This window comes from Fukomys damarensis, unplaced genomic scaffold, assembly GCF_012274545.1.
Source record: "Fukomys damarensis isolate Sample0158 unplaced genomic scaffold, DMR_v1.0_HiC HiC_scaffold_32, whole genome shotgun sequence".
Taxonomy (NCBI): domain Eukaryota; kingdom Metazoa; phylum Chordata; class Mammalia; order Rodentia; family Bathyergidae; genus Fukomys; species Fukomys damarensis.
The window spans coordinates 26269515-26282440 of NW_022900944.1; the positions used below are offsets into that span (position 1 = coordinate 26269515).

General features: G+C 35.2%; 1 long non-coding RNA gene across 1 annotated transcript in view; it reads left to right on the plus strand.

Annotated features, from left to right (window-relative positions):
* The window catches only part of LOC104853935, a 24826-nt gene extending 14850 nt beyond the window's left edge, over window positions 1–9976 (plus strand). The window contains exon 5 of the long non-coding RNA XR_004514960.1: window positions 9322–9976. This is a non-coding gene — a long non-coding RNA (uncharacterized LOC104853935). The remainder of the gene's footprint in view (window positions 1–9321) is intronic.
* Window positions 9977–12926: the final 2950 nt, after the last annotated feature.

The following is a 12926-nucleotide window of genomic DNA, read 5'->3' on the forward strand; positions in this document are numbered from 1 at the left end:
CACACACACACACACATATCCGGGTGGTTGTTATTTGCTGTCAGAGATAAGAGTTATTGATATAAAATATATGAAGTGGCAAGTATAATTGTTGAGGACAAGATATTAGTAAATGCTGGCTAGTTTTGCTTCTCACAATTTTGACATAATGATTTGGAAAAATACATATCATTGACTTTATCCATAAAGAAGCTGATTATGGAACTTCTTATAAACAAGTCTTATTACTCAGTGAAAGGACAAAAATGGAGGGTTGTCAATTGCTGCTAACAAATAAAAGTAATATCAATAAATAATAATGAGAAACCCCAGTCAATCATGGCTGAAACATTTGAACAAAAAAAATAGATTACAAATAGAAAGTAGATAGATGAATAGACAGATAAGAAAAAATAATAAAATAGCAAAAGTAAGCATGTCAAGTGATGGTTGGAATAATTCACTACTGTTACTACTATTACTACTACTACTACTACTAATAATAATAATAATAATAAAATTTTAAAGAAACTAATTAAAACCACTTTGCTGCATTTGAAATAGCTACAATTTAAAAATACTGGCCATGCCAATGTTGATGAGAATGTAGAACACTTTAAATTCTCATACATTTTTGTTTGATATGTAAAAGGGCGCACCCATTACGGGAACATTTTGAGAGTATCTCAAACAGATGATGTTACTACCATATCATTCATATATTCCAATTCTAGGAATTTACCCAAGAGAAACAAACAAATGTATGTTCACCTAAAGGCATTGTTTAGAGATGTTCAAAGCAAATTTGTTTTAGTGGCTAAAAAATCTATACCTAATGGAGTACTCTTCAGCTATAAAGGATAAGTCTGAGACATTTGTAGGAAAATGGATATATCTAGAAAGCATAATTTTAAGTGAAATAAATCAGACACACAAGGTGAAACATAGTATGGTTTCTTTCATTTGAGTAATGTTAAGTACAAACAAATAGCAAAATAAAATATTGAGCAAAAGAAACATGGAAATGTATCTTTTGCAAACAGGAAAGTGTCCAAGAGACCAAAGATGAAGGGAGGGGAAGAGGAAAGAGGGATAGAAAAAAATTTAAGATGTGTCCTGTACATGTACCAAATACATACCATGAATGTAAAGATTACATGTTGTCAATATAAACTCAGCTCTAATAATAATAATAATAATAATAATAATAATAATAATAATAATAATAAATAATAATAATAATAATGAGAAGGAAAGGTGATCTATAGACTGAGGAGAGGAAGGGGAATTAACAAAGAACCAGGATATGTTATGTACATGTACCTATTCCCTAAGCTGAATGTTTGCTTTGTTTGTTTGTTTGTTTTTGGGTTTTTTTGAGACAGCGTCTCACTATGTAGTTGAGTCTGACCTGGAACTCACTATGTACCCCTGGCTGGTCTCGAACTTCCAGTGATCCTCCTGTCTCAGCCTCCCAAGTGCTGGGATTACAGGCGTGCGCCACCACTCCCAGCTCCCCCTAAATTGAATGTAAATTTCATGTGCTGCAAACATGCACTAATAATATAAAATTTTAAAAAACTGGGAGTGGCATACACTTTCATCAACAGGAACATAGATACATTTTGATATATCCTTATATCCTTACAATGGAATGCAGTGCAGCAATAAAAATACTGACACACAACAGTACAAATGGATTTAAAATAATGCTGATGGAAAAGAGCCCAAAGTAGTATAAACTACATAATTCCACTCATAAAAAATCTATAAAGTACAAGTTAATATCAATGGTTGTCTGTGGGTAAAAAGAGACATGGGGACTGGATAGCAATGGAGCTTAGGAAACTAAGCTTATATTTTATTCAAACCTGGGGATTTAGCTCGGTGGTTCCACCACCTGCCTGGCAAGTACAAAGTCTCGAGTTTGATCCCCGGTACCAAAAAACAAACAAACAAACAAAATATTTTATTTGTATAATGGTATAAATTTTATAGAAACACACCTGTAACTTACTACCTAAAACTTACATGTACATAGAAACTCCATTAATTGTGTAGGCCCCAAAGGCTGCCTCTGATACCTTATACCAAAACTATCAAACTGGAGAGATCATTTGAAGCAATGCCTTAGAGATAGAAGTAAATTCCTAAAGAGCCCAGCTGCCTGAATTTGAGTTGTCTGAGTCATTCCGGACCAGAAATACACATATTAATGAGCATACTTTCTTATAATTCTGTCCCAAGCCTTTGAGATGCTCCAGCCAATGTCTAATACAGCAGAGATGAGCTTTCTCAGCTAATTCCTTTCCATGTAATAGATCTTAGGTAAAACAAATGCATACAACTTTAGATAATAGGAAGATATTTTGGTTGCTGAAAGTATTATGTTGTCCTGAGAAAACATATGACATGTGGTTTGTGGCCTTGGCAGTAAATATAAACTTGAAAACATTACAGTTAGTACAAATGTTACAGCTGAAAATGCACAGTTAGTAAAAATGTAGAGGGCCCAGAACAGACAAATGTAGAAAACTGATGGTTCCCTATAAAGCCCAGGGATGGGGCCACATGCCCTTACTACAAAAAGGGTTATTTGCCAGGTGCTTTAGATCAGAAACACTTATGTGATAAGCCCTCACCAGAAGTGTAGATTCTAAGTTCAATGCGAAGGACCAAACTAGTGTACATAATGTAGTGGCATATTTTAATTTGCACTCTGTAAAGATTACCCCAACAATAAATGTAACTGTACTATATCCCTAAAATGTACCAATAAACTCAATTAAAGCTGAAAAAAAAAAAGAGATTACTCTGGAGTGAATATAGAGAACAGGTTTCATTGGTTTGAATTGAAATAGACCAAGTTAGGAGACTTGGTGTTCCAGACCAGCGGTGATGGATTCTTGGGCTAAATCGTTAATAGGGAACATAGAGTAAATATGCTTTGGATATATTTAGCAGATGAAGCAACAGGCTGAACTTAATTATAGAAGGAAAGTATGGCAAAGTTAAGGTCCAACATTTATTTGAGGAATCATGAGAGAGTCAAATCAAGTCTCGACTTTAACTCGTTTTATAAATATAAAGGTTTAAAAAATGATCTTGACATTTCACGTCTACCAATACAACAAGAACTTGCATCAGGTTGCTTGATTCTGCCTTCAGCAATTTCCTCTACAGCACGATGCATCTTGTTCAGCCATCCTAATGCATGCATGAATATCATATAATGCGTTGCGACTTTATGGATGAATGCTGACTATATCTAAATGGTATCTATATTTCCTTTGAATACTGCAAACTGGTATTTGATCATTTCATTTTCCTACAGAAGATGAAACATTATGATTTTCAATAATCCGTAAAGACAGGCATTTGTTTCCTTTGTGAAACTGTACCTTTCAATGATTATACTTCACATTAATCATAGTAAAAGCAATGCTTAAGGTAATCTCTTTCTTTTTGTAGATAATGAAATGTCTGCTGTTGACAGAAAAAGTGTGGAAAGGTGAAAGGCAGGGTGATCTCTGTGTGTTTGTGAGATAAACAACTGTCATAGTCCTAAGCGTGCTATGATCACATGAGGCCAGAGTTGCCTTTGTACATAACGATGAAAATAAAACTAATTTTTCTCTGATTGATAATTCAAAAGATTTCACTGAGGGTATTTACCTTATAATTTCCACCTAGATGTCTTACTTTCCTAAGTGCCCATAAAATCAATGTTGATAATGTTAAATATTGAACAAAGAATCACCTGAAACTGCATTTACATCCGCTCAATTTCTTGAACTCTCTGGACTTATTAGTCTACTGAAGGCTAAGATAACCTAGTTGTTTCTTAGTCAGAAATTTGCAAGACCATAACCGCATGGAAGAATTCAAATGTGAGTCCAATATAGGATGGAAAGGATATAAGGTGTAACTGAATAAGGAAATGATAAAGTCATAAATAGTGCCCTAGTATTTAAGCAACAGTCATGGGGGCGTATTTTAAACAGCCCATAGCCCATTTGGCAAATGAATTCCACTTTGCATTGATTGTAGCCTAGAGGACACGGTGAATGGAATTTATTTAATGCTAATTTTGACATTACACTTAATGAATCATTTCTATAGATTGCCTTATTTTTAATTCTGTTGAAATCCAAGAAATTCAGGGGACAATAAAAAGTATTTTGTCAGATATCTTTAAAAATAAGGCTTATAGCCAGGGATTTAGCTCAGCGGTTTGGTGTCCTGTCTTGCAAGCGCAAAGACCTGAGTTCAATCCCCAATTTAAAAAAAAAAAAAAAAAAAAGGCTTATATGGGGGAAAATGTATGTGACTTACAGGGAAAATAAAATTTTCTCAAGTTTTCATAAATTTTACCATCATAAAAGGTGGGTGTGTCTGGAACCAAGCTCATGTTTCTTTCTTGTGCCATGTTAGTCCAGGAGTAATGATTTTGGTGAGACTTCAAACAGTGTTTTACAAAAGATTGTAATTATTTTTAAGGTAATGTTTTCTGCATAGTTATCACCCACCTTTATAAACTCCATGACAATTCATATACAATCTCTTTTTATAATTCATTTCTTGTCTAGGAAACTCTCACACATTTAAGAGCTGTACCTCATGGCCCAGACTAAACATCTCCCCTCAACAGACGAACCCCCTCACTTCAACAAGAAGCACATATTATATGCACACAGAAGCACACACACACATAACACTTGACTCAATTCAACAATTGTGTGACAGAATGCTTCTCTTCCCACGCTCCCTGTGGATTTTCTCTGTGAACTTTTGTGCTGAACTTTGACTCCTCAATGCTTAGTGGGACACCTGAGCCATAATTGCTATTACATTATTTTTTAATGAATGAATCAATGAACACATGCTACATATAAGGTATTTTGCTTTGTTTCTGTCAAGAAGGTAAATTTGTTTGTTTTTTCAAATTTATAGTAGGTAAAGACGACAACTCAACTGCAAAGAGAAAATGTTCATTTCTGAGTAACCAGTATAGGTAGTAAGAAACTCTGATCCATCCTCCCTTTGTCAGAGTGGGCATTCCACACATTCTGTGACTAATGATTATATTTTTGTGATACATCTGGTAATCACAATGAGTGTCCTGAACAAAAACGGAATGCCTTTTTATGAATATATGAAGGCGTGGATGGATAGAAGAATAAGTTATTGAATGAAATTTTTGTACACAGTTAGATACATAGCCTAGTTCTAATAACCACAGATTCCAGAATCATGAGAAAATAAGGCTTATTATAAGGGACAAATCTTTTTTTCCTTTAAAAACCAGAATAACATAAAATTGTTAATATGGATTAAGTCCCAATTAACTTGAGCTTAACTATTAATACCAAGAAAATGGCTATGCTTCTTTTCTAATATGTGAAATATAAGCAGAATGCTAAAAATTAAATTTAAAATGTTCAACTAAATTTTATAATTCTATAAGAAAAATGAACAATTAAACATACATTACTTTAGAGATAAAATGAGCTTCATAGAAGACATATAAGAATTTATTTATTTATTTATTTTATTTTTTATTTTTTGGTGCCGGGGATCAAACTTGGGCCCTCGCATTTGCAAGGCAGGGGGTGGAACCACTGAGCCAAATCCCCAGCCATATAAGTATTTAATAATAACCATTTAATCTTGCATTCACCAAAATTTTACAGTGCCTAATAAATGATCACGTCATGCTTCAGACATCTTATTTGGTGTTTTACTGCATGATCTATGGTCTTTTTAAAAAGTTCAGTTGATTAAATTATACATTGTGGCTCCTTTGGATCCAGAAACAATTTGAGAGTAATTAAGTGGCCCGAATGTGGCTGCACAGTTGTAAATGATAGAGATCTGTGTAGATATAATAACAAAGATGATTAAAAACAGAGGCAAAGAGAGACTAGAATGGGTGTGTTAAAACAGTAGGAAATTATTATGCATGAGATGAAGATACAGGATGAGAAGGAATTCATGGGGCAAGCAAGAACGGGAGGGAATTCGGGGTAGAAGAGCAACCCTAGGCCAGGTCATGGAAGGATGCACGCAAAGGAGGGCTAAGAAACGTCTGCGATTCTATCTACCATTTCCAGTAGGGAGTGGGCTGACTAACTCCGTGGGATGACACAGAAGTGGGCTGGATATCAGGGTTCAGAGCACCTTTTGTGTCTTGTGAAACTTTTCTGATGACTTTGTTAATCAGGAAGGAGTCAGCCAAAGGTTGCGCTCACATCGCCTTCACATTTCAGAAAGGCCGCTCTAATCCGTTTTGTAGCCAGAGGCAGGCGTCATAGTGAATTTAGTAGCAAAGGACTCAGTTAGGAAAATCCTGTAAAACTTCAAAAATATTGAGAGAAGAAAATAATAAAGACCCAAACTTGTACAGCAGTGTCTGTTGGATGAAGAGAGGAAGATGAGGAATTATTTTAGGAGGTAGATTAGGCATCAGGTAATAATCTATGGTATATTGTATATTTGAAAAAGAACTACAGGATAAATTTCCATAGTGGTGGTACCAGGAACCTTTATTACTAGGGATTTGCTCCATGCAATAAGTGCATGGTTCAAAAGTTAACTGATCGTAAAATTCATATCAAGTTTACAGGTGAAAACTCAATTCATATCTTTCCACTTAAAATTATTTAAAATATTTTAAATAAAATAATAATTGTATATCTCAGAGTGTCCAAAAAGAAGTTGGAAATCTTTCTATATCTTATTATGTCTTATATTCTGAAGCTTAAATATTGTAATCCTTTCAGTTTTGCTTTTCTGGGTGACTTATTTTACATTTTCCAGGAATTGATAGTCTAAATCGTTCTGCTGATTGTGTTATCGGTTCTAACCCACTGGCTTTTTTTCATGCTTTTTTTCCCATAATTTATCCTACTTTCTAAAATATTAGTCTTTTTTATTATTTCCAAAAACAGATTCAAGTACAGGTATTAAATAAATATTTGTCAGACTTCTATCTAGAATATATAAAGAATTCAAAAATATCAGACTCCCAAATTTAAAGACCAATCCAAAAAATGGTGATTGGAAATGAACAGACTTTTCTCAGATAAAGAAATAGAAACAGCAAATAAGCATTCACTCACTGGTCATTTGAGAGATTCAAATGCAGACAACTCTGAGATTCTCCCTAGCCCCAGGAAGAATGGCTGCTATGAACAAGCCTTCTCATAACAAATGTTGGTGGGACTCTGGGGAGAAAGTAACCTTCTCCACTGTTGGTGGGAGCATAGACTGGTGTAACTACTGTAGAAATCATTATGGAGAAGCCTCACAAAACTAAAACTGGATGTTCTATTTGAGCCAGCTATTCCCCTCCACGGTGTCTTCTCAAAACAATTAAAAGCATCATACCACAGCAATATATGCACACTCATTTTCATAGCGGCACAGTTTGTAATAGATAAATCTTGCAAAAAGCCCAAATGCCCATCAACTGGTGATTGGAGAAAGAAGATTTTTTAATAGAGTACTACTCAGTCATAAAGAATGATAAACTAGACACATTTAGAGTTAACAGATGCACAATGAAGGCATACTATTAAGTAAGATAAATAAAACACATGTGTGTAAAGACTGAATAGTTCTCTGGTGTGAGACACTGAAAGTGTAAATAAGTATGAAAATGTACAATAGATATTGTGAAATAGGAAGACCATGTTTCAAGGGAAAGGGAACTAGGAGGAGAGCAGGGGAAAGGGAATAAGGGGAAGAAAAAATGATAAAATTAGGAAAAATAGAAACAAAGATTTTGTAGAGGGCTTGAGAGGAGGAAAGGGGAAGGGTAAAAAAAACAAGAACCATGACATAGAATGTGCAGATACAAATTCTCAGTGATGCATGTGATCATTATGTAAACCTAAAATGTACCAATAAACAATAAAACATATTGGGACATTAAATAAAAACAATACAGTTCCATTTCTCATTGGGATCTTGTACCTTTACATGATCTATCTCGGTTCTTCTTTCTTCCCCACACCCCTGCCCTCCCTTCACCCCCTTCCCAAAAATTTTGTTTCCATTTTTTTTCATTTTTGCACATTTTTTTCTGTTCCCTTATTTCCTTCCCACTTCCGCTTCTGCCATTTTCACACGCTTTGAATGTGCCGATAAACTTAATGGGAAAAAGAAAGAGAGAAACAGAAAAGAAAAATGAATGCAAAGAAAAAAGTAGGAATGTGAAAAGAAAGATAAGGAGAGAAGAGGGGACAGTATGTGTGTGGGGAAGGTGAGCAGGAGAGAACAATAAATGATGTAGGCCTTAAAGGGTAATACACGTGAATCAAACACTATTTCAAATCAGTAACATACTCATGCTGAAAGGGCGGAGAACTGAAGTTTTGAACACAGTACTTGAACAAAGATCATTCACTTGTTGCAAAGACAAACACTTCTTACACTATTTTCTGTGTAAGACTGAATAAAAACGTACTGTTGAAGTTGAAAAAATAAAACAGAAAAACAATAAAAAATAAAAATAAATATTTTTCAAAATGCAGTTAATGTTGAGCAGATAGGAAGGACTTTGATAGCCTTTGAAAAGTTTGCTGAGACACAAAGGAAAAGGGAAGAGAAGAAAAGTTACAACCTCCGTCATCTCACAAAAGAACTACCAGCATGATATTATACCCAATGTATCAGTTACTTTCTAATATGGCTTTGAGTTTTTCATTATATGCTTATATCCACCAATAATCACTGACTAGGAAATACATATATGAACACCACTTTTTCCATCCTTTTACTTTTTAAATAGCTTTGCTTGATGAGAGATTTTGGGTTGAGGGCAATTCACTTGTGTACCTACAATGCATAATTTTCTCACAGTTGAACACTTAACTGTTAGGATCTGTGGAATTTGATGGATAGAGGTGTACAAGACAGCTTTAAACTACTGCACTTCTGCCACACTTTATGAACCAGGATAGATCATAATTGAAATTCTAACTCATTATACTTCATTTTTATAAAATGTACAAACATTCTTTACAACTCTGACATTTCAGTAATCAGAATAAAAAAAAATCTTGGGCAAATCATACGGGAAGATAGTTATCTTCCATCCTTAACAAATCTGACTGCTTTGGAAATAATCAACTCATAAATATTTAGCTAATATACACCCAGAGCAATGGATTGTGCAAAATTAAATGCCTCATTGAAACAATTAATTTCAAATGCTATGATTTATTGAGCATACTTTACTGGAAATTTAATAGAAATATGGGCTCAAAGTAATTTGAGCAGAGGATGTTTGCACTGTCTTTGATTTCTGGCCAACAAATATTCTTTCTTACCCTGCAGGTGAACCTCAAGAAAGACCAAACTTCCAGGAAAGCCCTCTAATTGAATTTGTGGGTCAGTGTTTCATGGGAGGAGGTGACGACCACAGATTGTAAAAAGACTAAATAATTAAATAAATAAACAAGCAAAATGAAGTAATCCTTTCGTAGTTCACATACCTCCTGAAGCTAAGCCCTCAGGGAAGAAAACACCACTTCCATAAAAGCTGTTGTCATCATCTGTCCATTTCAAAGGATACATCTCGGGCTTCTCAGAGCATCAATAGCCAAATATATCCTCAAGGCATCTGTGAAACACTCCGTCCAGCAATTTCCCGTAAGCAGCCCGCCGCCGGAGCTTTAAGCAGGAGTCTCACAGTCGTGGGAGGCAGAATGCACAGCAGTGAAGACGAGATGAAGAGCAGGAGAGGCGGTGGTGCAGAAGAAATAACGCGCAAAGACATGAGGGAAAGTATCTACATAGTGCCATGGGTCAGACTGATCTATTTGGATCTGTAGCGGGAAGAACACTGAAGTGGGACTCTGAAGGCCTGGAATCCAGCTTTCATCATGCTGTCAGTGAGATCGAGAAAATCCTTCTGCTGTTAGACTCAAAAATTTTCTCACCTGCGAAATGAAATTGGCCAAATGAGCACGATAAATTCTAGTAATTCTGAAATTTACTCGGTAGCTTTCTAACTGGATCAGTTTTCTCTTTTCAATATATGAAAGTTATGTATCTTTAAAAGTTTAAACTTAAACAGAGGCGATTTTCAACTATTTACTAATGATAAAATAAAGCCAAGTGTGTTTTGCCTTTGATAGATTTTCTTTTGTGTTTATAATTCAAACCTCTTACAGTCAAACCAAATTCTCTATCTGATTATAATTATAACACCAAAACATGTTTTTGATATAAGAAATTTCTTATCCAAAATATTTTAAATCATGCTTCTAGCCTAATATTAGTTTTTAAGCAAGTCTGTCTTTGATTGTTCATTAGTATTTTTTTCCCCTATCATTGTCAGGTATCTAGGATAGAACTCTCTCTCTCTCTCTCTCTCTCTCTCTCTCTCTCCATCTTAACAGGCTAAATGTGAGATGCAATTGGTGCTGAACATAATCCCAAAATGCATAATCTGGAATGCTGTAATCCTAAATGTTGGATTCCCCCCAAATCAAAATACTTAATTTGTAAAATCTAAAATCATGAAAATCACAGTATGAAAAATTTAAAATCCCTAACGTTGAAAAGCCCAAAGCCAAAATCTCCAAGACCAAAATCTAAAATAAAAAGCAACATAACAATTGTAGAAAGCTGAATTCTTGGGGGATAATTAGTTTGACTGTGTGAAGGTTGGTTGCATTATGTTAGGAAAAACACACTCCTAAAAAGCTGTTGAAGCATTGTGCTAGCGGTGTTTGCAAAGCATTTCAGAGAGGTTAGTGTGGGAGACTCAATAGCACAGGTAGGGAAGATCCAGCCACTATCCAATCCATCATGGCTTGGAGCTGATGGCTTGATCTGTTTCTCTAGGGGCAGAAAGAAAGCTTCTTTTCTGTTGCCTTGAATATCAGTTCCCCAGACTCAGAGGCATTTGGGACTGGAAGCGTAGACTATCATCCTCAAGGTCCTCAAGTTTTCCATCTAAGAATGAGGGTTACAGCATCAGCTTTGCGGGCACCATGGCTCTGTGCTACTACCACCCATTTAACTGTCTGAAATGGTCTATCAGACATTTTGTCACATTTCTGTATGTTTCACAAAGTACATTGCCATTCAGAATTATAAATAATTTTCTTTAAATTGATTTTTTCCAGAATTATACTTGTGGGAGTTTGATTTTAGAGGATTGCAAAATTCAGCGCATACATTTGAGACTGTGCCTTTTGGAGTTACAGCCAAAATAAATGAAATGCAGTCGTCTTCTTTGATAACAACTGAATTCTTGCCACACCGTGGTGATCGGGCTGGACTGCATTCTGAGTGAATGCCAGACTGGATGCCGTGACCTCAGAGACTCCTGGAATTCAGTAAACAAAAATTAAATCTGTGTTCCTTCATGGCTTCATGCTGCTGCATTTCAATTTACCTAAGAAGAAACTTGAATCTTTAGTTCCAAACTCTCAGCATATGGACAAATGATATTCTCCAGTCTGGAGGACAAGGGACTGAACAGATGGAACTAAAGCAGAGGAAAGGTACTTTTACTGCTCGCTTGCTAGTTGAATGTGCATAATATATTAGTCCCAATGCTTTTTCTTACTTTCCTAGAAATTAATGTTTTTCTATTATTCTCATTAATAAAACCTATGGGAAAACTCTTTGTGTGTGTTTTCAGTTGTCTATGTCACAACACAGGGTTATTTACTGATACATCTAGACTTTCTCAAAATTGTCTTTCTTTTTAAAAGGCAAAACAGACTTTAAATATTAACATAAAACCTGTACCAGTGCCATGAGAAATACCACAGCAATTTTTGTTCTTAGTTGGCCATTTAAAACACTTCAGGGAGATTAAATCAAAATGTCTAAATTCTATTATGGTGAAATAAATTTGGAACATTGGCTTCTTAGTTTGCCTTTTGTTGTTTTAGATTTTATGTTGTTTTTTTCTGTGACCGGTTTTTAATTTTGTAGAATGAATAACTGAGCTACTGTGTTTTGGGCAGGTAGGTTATTGTTTGAAAAGCTGACTGAAAAAACAACAGTGAAGGAAAAAACAAACTAAGGAAGGCAAAAGAAAATCAAATACCAGCCTATCATTAAGACGATGTACACCCTGGATGGTGTAGGGTTCAGTTCTGAAGTGAAATCGCTGAGTACCAAGCCAGACATATCTCAGAATGGGGAGCCAGGTGTAAGATGTGAAAGATACACTGGCCACATGAATTGGCCAAAGTAAATGGCCATTAAGTGTTAGCTATTTGTATGACCCAAGAGCTATGTTATGAATTTTGGGGATGTTCTGAGAACCCAAATTTTTATTATCGTTTATTACATAATGATATCATGCTGAAAAAATGGAAGTGGCCAAGGAGGAAGAGGAAAATGGCTTAGACTACTTGTCCAAAGTCACAAAGCTGGCAAGTATTGGAGTCAAGATTAAGCAGTCTCACTCTAGCACCCACTTCCTTTACAACAATTCTACTTGAACAGGGTGGGTTAGGAGAGGTAGTATGTCATACTGTGGGTAAAGGTAAGCCATTAAGGTAGAAAGAAGGTTCAAATTACTACTCTAGAATTTATCTGTATGCTTGATCGATTCATTTAAACTCTCTAAATATTAACTTGTTATATTCTTTCCAAAGTGTTTGTTTTGCTCTCAAAGCCTTTCATTCCTCAAATAATGACTTTATATTTATTTTGTGTAATGTTTTAAGTTAGAATTGAGTTTTTCTAATTCAGAACCACTAATATTTGGGGGCAGATAATTGTATATGTTGGAGGTGGGTATTATAGGATGTTTAGCTACAGCCTTCATCCATATTTCCTGAATGCCAGTAGACTTTCACGTCCACTAGGATAATCAAAAGTATCTTCACACTTTCCCATATATCTCTGTAGTGAAGTGGTAAGTACCAAGTTCTCCATACGGTTAAGAAGTGCTACCTACAGAAAGAAGG